Consider the following 14,683-nt stretch of genomic DNA (forward strand, 5'->3'; position numbering starts at 1 on the left):
GAGCTGTAATGTTGGTGAACGATTTCTGCCCAAATTGATTTAGATTTCTCACATTTCAAACCACCCACCCAAGCAATGAGACCTTACACAAACTCTTTGAAAGTTCTGCATTGAAATTTGTCAAGCTACAACCACATACTTGACAATGATGTAATTAAGGCACAAATTAGTACTGCTAAAGTGTGTAACTGCAGCGTGTCAGATGGACGACTATATTCTCCATTCCTCCCTCACAAATAGCCTCCCAAGTGAAAGAGGTCAGTCATTCTAACTGGTAAAAATTTCCCCGAGTTCACATTTTTTCATGCAGTAACTTTGATTGACCATTTCCAATGTTACAATCCTTTCTTGCAATAATGGACATGGCATTTCATTTATATGGTGTGCAGCAGCAAATGGCAACTGTACAATATGAAATTACAAAACAGAACTAGCACCAGGCTCTTCAGGTCTGTTACATTAATTTGTACTAACCATTAAACTGAAACCCAAAACTAAGCAAACTTGATCTGGAACAGATTTGTCCCATACTTGTGTTACAAGATTGCTTCTTTTTTTTTTTGCAAAATATATTTTAAAGGACTTATAGTTGAATTGTGGATTCATCTGGAATCTTGAAGAGATGTTGAACTTTGTGTTTTCTTTTTCAAAGAAGTCACCAGAAGGTTCCTGGATTTGGCTTGCAAACAAGTTTTACTGGAAGGCACCTGTCTGTGGATAATCACCCAGCAAGGATTGTTTTTGACTTGGGGAGATGTTTACAAAGAAGTGACAGGTCAAGATTTATAGAGGTCAGGAGGCTCGACTTCTGAAATGTTTTTAGTTTCAGTTTAAACTATTACAACAGACAGTTGGTTTTTGCCTGCTGAAGAAGATGACCCAGCTCTCTCTCTCTCTCTTGAAAAGAAATCCTGCATACAGTATGTCAATTTCCTAGTTCCAAGTGTATTTGAAGAAACCCTGTGTATCGAATGTGTGGGAACTGAAACCTTGTTGCCACATTTCTGCTGCAAGACCTATCTAAAGCCTCTGTAGCTTCATTTCTTGGAAAGCCTACCCAAACTGATTTTCAACATGGCCTCGAAAGACTTGTTCTAGGAAGATCCACAGTTTCAGCTGTCTATATGCATCTGGGACATCAAACCAAAACCAAGGACAGGTATTCTGCCTAAGTGTCGTTTTTTGTTTCCTTCTAACTGCGCTAGAAACAAAAATCCCTTTTACTTTTCCAGTTAACCGGGTGTACGTATGTGAGTGTGTGAGTGACTAAGATAAATAAGGGGCTTTAATATTTCAATGGGTGTGTATGTTTTACTTCATTATTGGTTAAAGCAGTTTTTATAATAATTTTGTTGTTTATTATGGTTGATGTGCTTTATTCTGGGAAAAATAAGAGTATATGATTGACCGTATCGGTCAGTGGGAAAATTTAAATATATGTTGTAACCTGTGGAGAAGTGGGACTATTTATTGAAGAATAAACACTGCACTCTTCCCACCTCGGTCGTAACACTCGCTACGAGCCGTGTTGGGGTTGCAGCAGAGTAAAAAAAACCCTCAAGGTAGCAAAAGCAGAAAATGCTGGAAACGCAGACCATATCAGTCATCAACCCTAAAGAGACAAGTTATTTCAAGTATAGATGCTTCATCAGAACTGGAAGAACAGCAAAAGAGGAAGACAGAAATATAGGAAAAAAGTGCAAATGAACATTGAAAAAAGCAACAAAACAAATGTAGGGCGGGGAGGAGGGCAGGAGGAACACACGCGTGCTTGCACACAGGAGAAGCAGAAAGGCTGCTCAAGTAGAAAACAGGAGATGGTTAAATGTCTGAAGTAACATCAGAGAAAATTAGAGGCATAAGGAGGAAAATTCAAGAAAGTTACAAAATAGAGAATTTGTGAATAGCTGAGGCAGTAGGGCATGGGAAGTGAGGCAGTACAGTGAAAAAGGGAAAAACGAAAAGGTAAAGCAGGCTCCCCAGCAGCCAGGAATAGAAAACAGCTCAACACCAAGGAAGCAGACCGCCTGCCAGTGTGACGAGTAAGAGGAATACATAGTTCTTGGATCTAGATTGAGTATGGTATATAACTGATATTTTCAGCTCACTAATAATACAAAATTTCTCTCGTGAATAAATCAACCCCTCGACGCCAGTTATTTTGCAACTTTTGACATAATACTATTCACAAAAAGGCTTCCTGCCCCACCTTTTGGTTGATAAAGGAGGTTAACACATGTGAGTCTTCACATCTTCACCTTTCCCCCCCTAAAAAAAAATTAACAATTTCCCTTTCAGTATGGCAATTAGCTTCAATAATACTGCTGTTGCTACAATTTGCAACACAAAGCAATGTAGAATCTGAGAAGTAGCCTTCAAGTAAACAATGGAACATTTTGTCAGTGACAGCATTGGACCAAGATTCCATATGGAGACGTCCCTCATATGATTCATTCGCGCAATGGCAACGGAGTGGGGGAGGGGAATAAAATAATGACACCTCCCTAATAGGATGAGTGTTGGACAAAGCCCAATAACAATGCCAGGTGCAAACTGCTACTCTGACCATTTAACTTCCATGCAAGACTTGGACAACATTCAAGCTTGGGCTGATGTGTAGCACGAATGTTGCTTGTCACCTAAGTGCCTGGCAACAATCATCTCCAATAAGAGGAAGTCTAACCACCTCCCCTTGAAATTCAATGGCATTACCATGGTCAAATCCCCCAACATCAACATCCTGGAGGTCACCACTATCAGAAACTGAACTGGACCAGCCACTTCACTGTCACTGGGTCAAAGTCCTGGAACTCCCTTCCTAACAGTACTGTGGGTATGCCTACACCCCAAAGACTGCAGCGGTTCAAGGAGGTGGCTCACCATCACCTTCCCAAGGACAATTAGGCATGGGCAATAAATGCTGTCCTAGCCAGCAATGCCCACATCCCATTTACAAATATTTAAAAAAACATAAATACTGTGGTTAGAAGAGCAGGTCAGAGGCTTGGAATTCTGCAGCAAGTGACTCAACTCCTGACTCAATGTCTTTCCACCATCTATAAAATGTACAAGATAGGAGTGTGATGGAATACTCTCCACTTACCTGGATGAGTGCAGCTCCAACAACATTCAATAAGCTCCTCAACATCCAAGGCAAAGCAGCCGACTTGACTGCCACCCCATCCACCACCCTAAACATTCACTTCATCCACTACTTACGCACAGTGGCTACAGCATGTACCATTTACAAGATGCACTAGAGCAACTCTGAAACCCGTAATCTTTACCACCTAGAAGGACAAGGGCATCAGGCACATAGGAACACCAACTCCTGCAAGTTCCACTCCAAGTGACACACCATACTGACCATTCCTTCACCATCGCTGGGTCAAAATCATGGAACTTCCTACCCAACAGCACACTGTAGGTATACTTTCACCACACGGACTGTAGTGGTTCAAGAAGGTGGCACACCACCACCTTCTCAAGGGCAATTAGGGACAGACAATATATGTGATGCCCACATCCCAGGAATTAATTTTAAAAAGTGCTCATTAAAACGTCCTCCTGTAACTGCGATCAGACAAATGCAGAATTTATCAAATGTTCCACGGTGCCAATACTGCCTAGATTAATTTAACCACCTTCTGCAAAAAGTAGTGCAGCTGCCAGTTTCTAAACTAAAATGACACATTAGCTGTCTAACTTCTGGCAAACACTGAACCAGAAGTTAAAAGAACAACTCTGACCACATGAAAAAACTGACAGTAACTTTTGAGATCCAAAACTTCAGACTCACTGCTGAAAGGTAAAAATAATAATCAAACTACTATGAACTGCTGGAGCGTCAAGTCATTTCACCACCAAACTAATCAAAATGAGCACTTTAAAAACACTGACCTGTGGTACACACTGTCCTGTAAACTTACTGTACAGCAGACTATCAGAAGCTTATAATGAACCTGAAGGCTAGATAGAACTTTTAAAAATTGACCAGTGTGTACTCAACCACCACCTTCTACGCAGCCAAATCATGAGACCACTTTAGAGTCAACAATGTCATTTTCAAAGGTCATACTGCAGGTTAACTATTCTTTGTTAATATTAGGAGATAGCACTAGCAAAACTGGTGTGCAATTCACTGTATCTAATAGTATTTCCAGACCTTTCACCAGATAGCAGTAAAACTTACTTTCAGATTCCTGAAATATGTAGTGCACTGGAGGCAAATATTAGCAGGTTTACAAGTGATGATAACATTCCAGGGTATCAACTCAGCTCAGATATCTAAATGGTTTCAAAAAATTTTAAAAAACAGAATTAAGAAAACCCGAACAGCAAATGCAGTAGCAAATAGAGTAAATAGCAGCAAATGCTTAAGCACGTAGTACAAAGAATCCCTCGGAACCCACTCACCATCGGCCTGTACAATTCCTCACTCTCAAGAACCAAGCATACAGTGGAAGGGTGGAAAATCCTGTTCTATGAGCTGCTGAGTTTTCTGTAGCCAAGATCTTGGAGGGAATTAGTCACTCTGTGCCCAAGCTCCAGCTTAGCGGGACAAAGGTGAAAGCCTACAAATTACAGGCCTTAGTTGGCCTGTGCAGACAAGATACCAATAGAAAAACAGACTGGCATCTCAATGTCACTCCATTTTTAGAAGTGTGTCTGGTAAATGTAATGCACTAAAATCGCCCAACATTGTTAGATTCTGAAAACTTGAAGCCTTGCCAGGACCTTCTTCACTTTTAAAATTCAGCAGGAAGCACCTGTCAGATGTTTTACAGCATAGGTTAACAAATATGTTGTCACTTTTCTCCAAATATACAGAAACACTCCAAACAAAGTTATGCTTCGTGCTTGTATCCATACTGACCCATAAAAATAAAAGCAAAATAAAATTGTTTAAACACTATGAATTCAAGCAGCTCTGCACAAGATAACAGCACAATAAAGTGAACTTTAATGAAGCATTACCAAGACTAAGTCAACATTGGACAAAAATGTGGCTTGCATTAGTAATATTGTTTTTTGCAGCTCCTGGTTAAGATTTTCTGGCTCCCCTATATAAATTATAGCTTCTTCTCCATTACACATTCTCGGCCGTGGTGTTGTGGGGGTGAGGGGTGGAATGCTGATTTAAACAGAGAGCAAGATCCACGCAGGTGGCTTGAGCAGCACACCTGAACATCACTGGCATGAAATCTGGCCAATTTTAACTGCCGAATCTACTTATCATATGGCCGGGGACAGCCCACACTGATCACATCAGCAACCCAGCCCTTCTGCAGAATTTCCCATGGGACACTGGAGTCAAATGGCAAATGCGCCATTTAAAGGGAGGTTGCATTGATTGAATTTAATCAATACATTGAGTTCAGAATTTGATTCTGTTGGGTGTGGTGAACATGGTGATGAGAGGGAAAGATTGCCCCCAAGTTCTCAGATGAATTTCTGGAGGTGTTGTTGGCAGAGGTTAGGACCATAGAACCAGGAGGGAGTTGCTTTTCACACTAAGTGGGAAGAAGATGCTCAATAGCTTCACCCAAAAAACCCAAAGAGAGGGGCAGATCAACTGAGTTTCACAAACATCTCCCCAAGGAGCTGGATACAGTGCAGGAGATTCAAGGAACTCAAAGGATCAGAAAAGGAGAGTACAGCTCCTCCTTTCCCCATCTCCATTTCTTACGCTGCACCTGGTCTCAGTCCCTCGGCTCCCTCCTCCAACCTTCAGAGCCATTATCACCCCTGCACCCCAACCATCTTCAGCTGCTTCATCAATGACCTTTCTTCAATCATAAGGTCAGAAGTGGGAAGTTCGCTGATGATTGCACAATGTTCAGCACCATTCACGACTCCTCAGATACTGAAGCAGTCCGTGTAGAAATGCAGCAAGACCTGGACAATATCCAGTCATATAAATATCGTGGCTACAAGAGCATGTTAGAAGCTAGGAATCCTGCAGCGAGTAACTCCCTTCCTGTCTCCCCAAAGCATGTCCACCCCATCTACAAGGCACAAGTCAGGAGTGTGATGGAATACTCTCCATTTGCCTGGATGGGTGCAGCTCCAACAACACTCAAGAAGCTCGACACCATCCAGAACAAAGCAGCCGCTTGATTGTTTGTGAATGGGATGCCAATCACTCCCTCCACCACTGACGCACAGTGGCAGCAGTGTGTACCATCTACAAGATGCACTGCAGCAACGCACCAAGGCTCCTTGGACAGCACCTTCCAAACCTGCGACCTCTACCAACTAGAAGGACAAGGACAGCAGATGCATGGGAACATCACCCCCTGCAAGTACCCCTCCAAGTCACACACCATCCTGACTTGGAACTATATCGCCGTTCCTTCACTGTCACTGGGTCAAAATCCTGGAACTCCCATCTTAACAGCACTGTGGGTGTACCTACACCACATGGACTGCAGCGGTTCAAGAAGGCAGCTGAGCACCACCTTCTGAAGGGCAATTAGGGATGGGCAATAAATGCTGGCCTAGCCAGTGACACCTATATCCCATGAACGAATAAATAAAATCACAGCTCTCACCAAAGGAGGCAATGACAGACACACACACACCCCCCCGAAAAGTATTTCAGTGTCAGCTGTGGCTTTACTGGGTAGCACTCTTGCCTCTAAGCCAGAAAATCATGACCTCAAGAGCCACTCCAAGGGATGGTGGCATAATGGTAATGTCACTGGACAAGTAATCCAGAGGCCCAGGCTAATGTCCTGGGACACAGGTCCAGATCCCACAATAGCAGCTGGTGGAATTTAAATTCAATTAATTAATTTGTAAAAAATTTGGAATTGTAAGTTAGTCTCAGTAATGGTGTCACAAAGCCATCATTGATTGTCTTAAAAAAAAAACATCTGGTTCACTCATGTCCTTTAGGGAAGGGAATCTGCCATTCTTACCTGATCTGGCCTACATGTGACTCCAGCCCCACAGCAAAGTGGTTGACTCTTAACTGCCCTCTGAAATGGCCTAGCAAGTCACTCAGCTGTCATGGGGAATTGGGAATGGGCAAGAAATGCTGGCCTTGCCAGCGACACACATATCCATGAAATATTGAAAAAAAACCTAAGCTGACACTAGTGCAGTACTGAAGGAGTGCTAGCTTTTGGATGAGACGCTAAACTGAGGCCCCAACTATCCTCTCAGGTGAACATAAAAAATCCGATAAGCAGGGGAGTTCTCCTCGATGTCCACAACCAACATCGTTATATTAAAAAAACGATCTGCTTATTTTCACACTGCATCGTGAAAGGTGCTATATAAAGCCTTTTACCTGCGCCTTACTGGCTTCAGTGCTTCCAATAACAGCGTGCTCAACTCGCCTGGTGTCAATGAAGAACCTGCAGTTCCTCTCATAATTACTTCCTTAATTCACACTCAAGCTACTTCCCCATTCTCAGCACAAAATACAGTTCGACACTCCAGTGCAGTTCTGAGGGAGTGCTGCACTGTTGGCAGTGCCGTCTTTCGGATGAGACATTAAATTGAGGCCCTGTCTCTCTCTCAGGTGGATGCAAAATATCCCACAGCACTGATTCAAAGACATTCTCTGATGAAGTAATGGAGAGGGCTGATGAGGTTAGAGCAGCTGATGTTGTGTTGATATGGATTTTGAAAAGGTGATTGACAAAGTACCGCATAATAAACATGCCAACAAAATTAAAGCACATGGGGAATAAAGGGACAGTGGAAGCATGGATATAAAATTGGTTAAGAGATGGAAAGCAGAGTTTTGTGGTGAATGGATGTTTTTCAGACTTGAGCAAGGTATACATTGATGTTCCACACTGCTCTTTTTGATATACTTGGGTATACAGGACATAATGTAAAAGCTTGCAGATGACTGGCAACTCAGAAATATAGTAACAATGAGGAGGATAGTAGATTTTAGGAGGACGTAGACAGATTGGTGAAATGGGCAGATACATGGTAGATGCATTTAATGCAGAGAAGTGTGAAGTGATAAATTTTGGTAGCTGGCCCTGTACTGTGGGCTAATGCATGGCAGATGCAGTATAATGTGGATAAATGTGAGGTTATCCACTTTGGTAGCAAAAACAGGAAGGCAGATTATTATCTGAACAGCTATAAACTGAGAGAGGGGAATATGCAGTGAGACCTGTATGTTCTCGTACACCAGTCGCTGAAGGTAAGCATGTAGGTGCAACAGGTGGTAAAAAAGGCAAATGGTATGTTGGCATTCATAGCGAGAGGATTCGAGTACAGAAGAAGGGATGTGTTGCTGCAATTATACAGGGCCTTGGTGTGGCCACACCTGGAATATTGTGTGCAGTTTTGGTCTCCTTATCTGAGGAAGTGCAGCAAAGGTTTACCAGACTGATTCCTGGGAAGGCGGGACTGACGTATGAGGACAGATTGAGTTAGTTAGGATTATATTCGCTTGAGTTCAGAAGAGTGAGAGGGGATCTCATAGAAACTTATAAAATTCTAAGAGGACTTGACAGGATAGATGCAGGAAGGATGTTCCCGATGGCAGGGGAATCCAGAACCAGAGGTCATAGTCTCAGGATACGGGGTAAACTATTCAGGACTGAGATGAGGAGAAATTTCTTCACCCAGAGAGTGGTGAACCTGTGGAATTTGCTACCACAGAAAGCAGTTGAGGCCAAAACATTGCATGTTTTCAAGAAGGAGTTAGATATAGCTCTTGAGTCTAAAGGGATCAAAGGGTATGGGGCGAAAGCCGGAACAGGCTACTGAGTTGGATGATCAGCCATGATCATAATGAATGGCGGAGCAAATCGAAGGGCCGAATGGCCTACTCCTGCTCCTATTTTCTATGTTCCTATGTAAATGATAAGATAAAGAAGGGATAAGAACAAAGGTCAGTGTACAAAATGTGATAATTTTATTCTGCTGCTGCAGTATCTGTTATCGGATGTAATACCTGTTAAAAATAAAGCATCTGATGTGAAAAATAACATTAAGTTGCCTGTATAGCAAATTATATAAAACAACAGCAAGGAAAAGTGCAAAAGTCAATGAATGAGAAATGCATTATCTGGGTAGGGTACGGACAGTCATTCGAAGCACAAGAAATAAAACAAATGAGTTGGAAGCAGGTATTCAACCTAAAGGGTGTGATGGAGTAGCCACTAGGAGAGACCTGACTAAAAGCTGGGCATGATGGAACTAAATCTTCCAAGCTCTAGGATCTTTAGAAAGTACAGCAAAATTGGGAGAGATAACAATATTGATTTTAAAAAACCACAGCAATAGAAAGAAAGGTTATTAAGAGTAATTTGGCAGTGAAAACACCATGGGTAGAATGAAGGAAAAAAGACTCCATGTGGCAGATCCATAGATTTTTGACAGGCAAGGACGTTAGGAAGGGATTTTGGATTCCAGGATTTTGACCCAGTGACAGTGAAGGAACAGCGATATAGTTCCAAGTCAGGATGGTGTGTGACTTGGAGGGGAACTTGCAGGTGTTGGCGTTCCCATGCATTTGTTGTCCTTGTCCTTCTCGTTGGTAGAGGTGGCAGGTTTGGAAGGTGCTGTCTAAGGAGCCTTGGTGCGTTGCTACAGTGCATCTTGTAGATGGTACACACTGATGCCACTGTGTGTCAGTGGTGGAAGGAGTGAACGTTTGTGGATGGGGTGCCAATCAAGCGGGCTGCTTTGTCCTTGATGGAGTCGAGCTTCTTGAGTGTTGGAGCTGCACCCATCCAGGCAAGTGGAGAGTATTCCATCACACTCCTGACTGTGCCTTGTAGATGATGGACAGGCTTTGGGGAGTCAGGAGGTGAGTTGCTTGCCGCAGGATTCCCAGCCTCTGACCTGCTCTTGTAGTCAAGGTATTTATATGGCTACTCCAGTTAAGTTTCTGGTCAATGGTAACCCCTAGGATGTTGATAGTGGGGGATTCAGCGATCGTAATGCCATTGAATGTCAAGGGGAGATGGTTAGATTCTCTCTTGTTGGAGATAGTCATTGCCTGGCACTTGGGTAGCACAAATGTTACTTGCCACTTATTAGCCCAAGCCTGGATATTGTCCAGGTCTTGCTGCATTTCTACACGGACTGTTTCAGTATCTGAGGTGTTGCAAAAGGTGCTGAACATTGAGCAATCATCAGCGAACATCCCCACTTCTGACCTTATGATTTAACAAAGGCCATTGATGAAGCAGCTAAAGATGGTTGGGCCTAGGACACTACCCTAAGGAACTCCTGCAGTGATGTCCTGCAGCTAAGATGAGTGACCTCCAACAACAACCATCTTCCTTTGTGTTATGTAGGACTCCAACCAATGGAGAGTTTTCCCCGATTCCCATTGACTTCAGTTTTGCTGGGGCTCCTTGATGCCATTCTCGGTCAAATGCTGCCTTGATTTCAAGGGCAGTCATTCTCACCTCACCTCTTGCGTTCAGGTCTTTTGTCCATGTTTGAACCAAGGCTGTAATGAGGTGAGGAGCTGAGTGGCCCGGGCGGAACCCAAACTGAGTGTCACTGAGCAAGTTATTGCTAAGCAAGTGCCGCTTGATAGCACTATCTACGACACCTTCCAACACTTTACTGACGATTGAGAGTAGACTGATAGGGCAGTAATTGGCCAGGTTGGACTTATCCTGCTTTTTGTGTAGAGGATATACCTGTGTCAAGGAATAGCAGGTAGGTAAATGGAGTTGCGGTACTGATCAGCCATGATCGGATTGAATTGATGATTTTTCCCCTCTTAAGCACCTCTGATCCAATCCCCAGAGTTTCTGCCAATTATTTTGGGAGGTGAACAAAAGAATGCCAGTTGCCCATTTTGCATGGGAAAAAATTATTGGATACCCTCCACCTGGTCGCCCAGATGACATGAGGAACTCACCAAAGAAGCAGCACACACTTCTGATTGGGCCTTCTCTTCAAGTTTGAAATGTCACCAAGTTTTCCCCGTTTGAAACTGCAGCACTATAGGCTTTTAAGAAAGTGGCATTTGATCATCTTGGTTTCTTAACTTAGAATTTGGCAGCATACTTTGTTTTGGATGTATAATGTGGAAACTGTGCTCGGAAATGAAGGATTTTGCAAGTAGTGAACAATTCTCCCTTTATATTTCCCAGGAAGTTCCTCCTCCCATTTTACAATCATGTGTTTCACACTCAACAGAAATGTCAAATCATTCTGTACACAATTTCTCCACGAGTTTTTAAAAACAAAAAGGTTGCCATATTACCTATGTTCTCATGTCACTTAAAGAAATCCACCTACAGAATTTGTTCTAATCACCTCTCTGGAGATTATTTTCAAGTTTTACATTAGTTCTAATGAGATTGCATTACACTGCCCTCTCCTATTCTAGGCCTTGAAAGTTCACGGACTTTGCAGTGGGTCCTGATGGAGGAGAAGGCTGGTTTGTTAAGGATTCCCAAGCCAAGTTTCCTTGGCGCTGGTATGGAGTCTGCAGGCAGCAGCTGTGTCCAAGAAAACAATATACCACCCTCCCAACCCACAGACATAGGGTCCACCTGGGAGTCCAGGACTGTGTCCTGACTCGAATCTTCAAAGCCTGCAGGCCGATCAGCTCTTTGAAGTGTTGCCAGGCTGTCACTGCCAGCAGGAGCAGCAGTGGGCCTCTGTGGCTTCTCCAGTTTCTTCCATGCTAATAGTGGTTGCCTTAGATATGCCCAGTAGCGCGAGAACCCGCCAAAAATACTTAAGACAAGAACCTCCCTCTGACCCCAGATACTTTGTCAGAGTCAGTGGTCAGGATCAATGGTCCATGGATTTCTGGAGCCAAAATATATACTCCCAATAGATGTTTAGTGTAATTATACTTTAAATTACTTAAAAAGAACTTGCTTTATTATGTTTTTTCAATGTAATCCTATTTAGGACAGTTTTAGTTATTTTTTAATAAAAGGCGGCAAAACCTGCAGAAAACCGTTTGCTAGAATGAGCAGCCAGCAGGTAGAAAGATGAAGAATATTACTGGCATGCAGTTAGCTAGCAATAATCTAATCAAGGAGTTCAGATGGCAATCACAAGGCAGTGGACGTTCGATTGATTTACAGCAGTGATTAGACTAAATCTCAGAAATCACATCTAGCAGCAAGCCAGTACTTTCAACCCAGTGAGGCTCACCTAATAGCTACAACACCAAAACACTTTGACTGGATTATAGCCTTCAAAATTCCCCACAGTTATAATTCAACTCTGTACCCAGAATACTCCCCTGGGCCAAACAGTGAAACCAGCAGATGTTTGTTTTACATTTACAGACAGACCATTAGGGTTATACAAAGATAACTGGGGAGGGGAGGGAGGGAGAGCGAGCAAGCCGAGCATCCTAGCTCAAACTAGGAATGGCTGACGTCTTAACCATATGTTACAAGATAGCAGAATAATTAATAACTATTTTACAGTGTATGGTGGCCAATGGTCAACTTGTCTTTTAAAATAAAATACGCATCTCCGCACAATTATTTATCACATGTACTACACGATGGCCACAAGCAGACATCTGAATTGTATACACCAGATAATACTTTTGCATGTATTCCTATTTTAAATCCAATCAGACGAGGTCATTGCATGTGTCCCAGCACCAACAACTTGAATATTAAACTTCATAAGGAACATCGTGATCTCAATTACCCATGCCTTAGAAAACGCTCTTAAAATTCAGCGTACTCCAATGTACGAGGCCCATTGTATACCAGTTCCTGCTCACCATCAGAGCCAACTACTACAATCTAATTTCCCTGTGCCTTTTAATGTCTTTCAAATATTTATCCAAATAATGCTTATTTAAGTGTTTTTTTTGTCAGAAAGTTAGGCTACAGTTTAAGGCAAAGTCCATTTTTGCATCACTGCTCAAAGTCTGCAGTGACCTAGAATGTTGTAGCCTCCAAAGTTGGAGTAAGATATTATTGCTGTACTTCGCTATCTATTCTGTTCATCTGCCCTCTCCTAAGACACTACGTTCCTTGTTTACCTGTTATGCCCGAGTTGCTAACATGATAATTAGTACATGACTGAAACTGAAGTCCTGCTACCCTTGCCAATATTAGCACTTTAAATGCAAGCACGATAAAAAAGGCATTTTAAAATTCCTTTTACCGACTATCTGCCTTCATTGCCCAGCCAGTTCATGGTAAAGTGTGGAGAAACAAAAGCCAGTCTGTCAACAGTCCAGTTCCAAGACCCTTCCTTCCTGTCCTGAGACTTCAAACGTTGATTTGACTGACTTTTGTTTCGCCATAGGTGCAGTCTGACCAGAATATTTCTGGATTTTGTTTATTTTTGTTTTCAGATTTCCAGCATCTGCATTATCTATAATGGATGTTGACTGGCATTTTATATTTCTAAATGGTGTGTTTTCATTTCAGTATTGTAATTTTCCTTTTCAAGGATATATCATGCTCATAGCGCAAACATTTGGGATTATGAGCAAGGGTAAAATGACCATTGTAACCCATTACAATTGACATGCACAAATTGCTACTATTTTCTCCTTTTTTAATTTCTCCGTCAATTCTTGATCAAATATCATTTTTTGGTGCAATACAGTCTGTTGCTCTTAGTTGACAAAGAAACAAAATGCTGGAAATACACAATACATCAGTTTGTGTCTGTAAAAAGACAGAATTGAAGGATTGCAGGGTGTGTACCCTTCACCCAAAATGCCATAAACTTCATTTTCTCTTTAAAAGTGCTGACTAACCACCTCTCTATTTCCAGTAGTTAGTTTTTACTTTGGGGTTTCAGAATGTGTATCTTTCCCTTATTGTACCTCTTAGTTCCAAGTTTTTAAATAGAAATAATGTGCTCAGCACCAATACCCACTCCTACTGTGTTATTTGCATTGTTTGATACAAATGTCCATCAACTTTTTTTTAAAAGCATGAAACAACTTTGAATTATCAGAAATAGATGGCACGTGCTGAATTTTATCAGGAGGGTTCCGAATTTTATCAGGAGGAGTTCCGAATTTTATCAGGAGGAGTTCCGAAGAAGGGTCACTGACCCGAAACGTTAACTCTGCTTCTCTTTTCACAGATGCTGCCAGACCTGCTGAGTGGTTCCGGCAGAGCAATTAACATCGGGGATGCTCAAGAGCCTAGAATTAGAGGAGCGTGGAAATCTCAAGGGTTGTGGGCTGAAGATGGGGAGGGACTGAGGCAATGGAAGGATTTGAAAACAAGGATGAGAATTTAAAAACAGGCATTGCTTAACCAGGAGCCAATGTAGGTCAGTGAGCACAGCAGTGATAGGTGAACGGGTTTTGGTGTGAGTTAGGACACGGGCAGCAGAGTTTTGGATGACCTCAAATTTAAGGAGGGCAGAATGTGGGAGGTCAGTCAGGAGTGCATTAGAATACTCAAGTCTAAAGGTAACAAAGGTACTGATGAGGATTTCAGCAGCAGATGAGCTGAGGGGCGGAGTCAGGCTATGTTACGGAAGTAGAAATAGGCGGTGGATATGTGGTTGGAAACTCATCTCGGGGTCAAATACAACACCAGGGTTGCATCCTATGTAAACATTTATTAAAAAACAATATCATGTGGTCTATAATACCAACCACACTACGCCGGAAATTTCCTTCCACCCCAATGAGGCAGGCCACCCAGCAGCAGAAGAAATACCACCGAGTTCATCCCAGGAAATCAGTGTCAGTCAGTCAAAGGCTGGATAAAAGTCTTGCATC

General features: G+C 42.4%; 1 protein-coding gene across 3 annotated transcripts in view; it reads right to left on the reverse strand.

Moving 5' to 3' along the window:
* LOC137368979 (long-chain-fatty-acid--CoA ligase 1-like) overlaps positions 1 to 14,683 on the reverse strand; it is a 199,085-nt gene that overhangs the window by 107,687 nt on the left and 76,715 nt on the right. Inside the window, exon 1 of one of the 3 annotated variants that reach the window (XM_068029398.1) lies at positions 3,901 to 4,008. The exons of 1 other annotated variant lie outside the window; for it this stretch is intronic. The gene's annotated coding sequence lies outside the window, so the exon portion shown is untranslated. Of the gene's footprint in view, positions 1 to 3,799; positions 3,824 to 3,900; positions 4,009 to 14,683 lie in introns of those variants that run through there. One more of the 3 variants, XM_068029400.1, reaches the window with a different exon arrangement.

The sequence above is a fragment of the Heterodontus francisci genome, chromosome 4 (assembly GCF_036365525.1).
Source record: "Heterodontus francisci isolate sHetFra1 chromosome 4, sHetFra1.hap1, whole genome shotgun sequence".
Lineage (NCBI taxonomy): Eukaryota > Metazoa > Chordata > Chondrichthyes > Heterodontiformes > Heterodontidae > Heterodontus > Heterodontus francisci.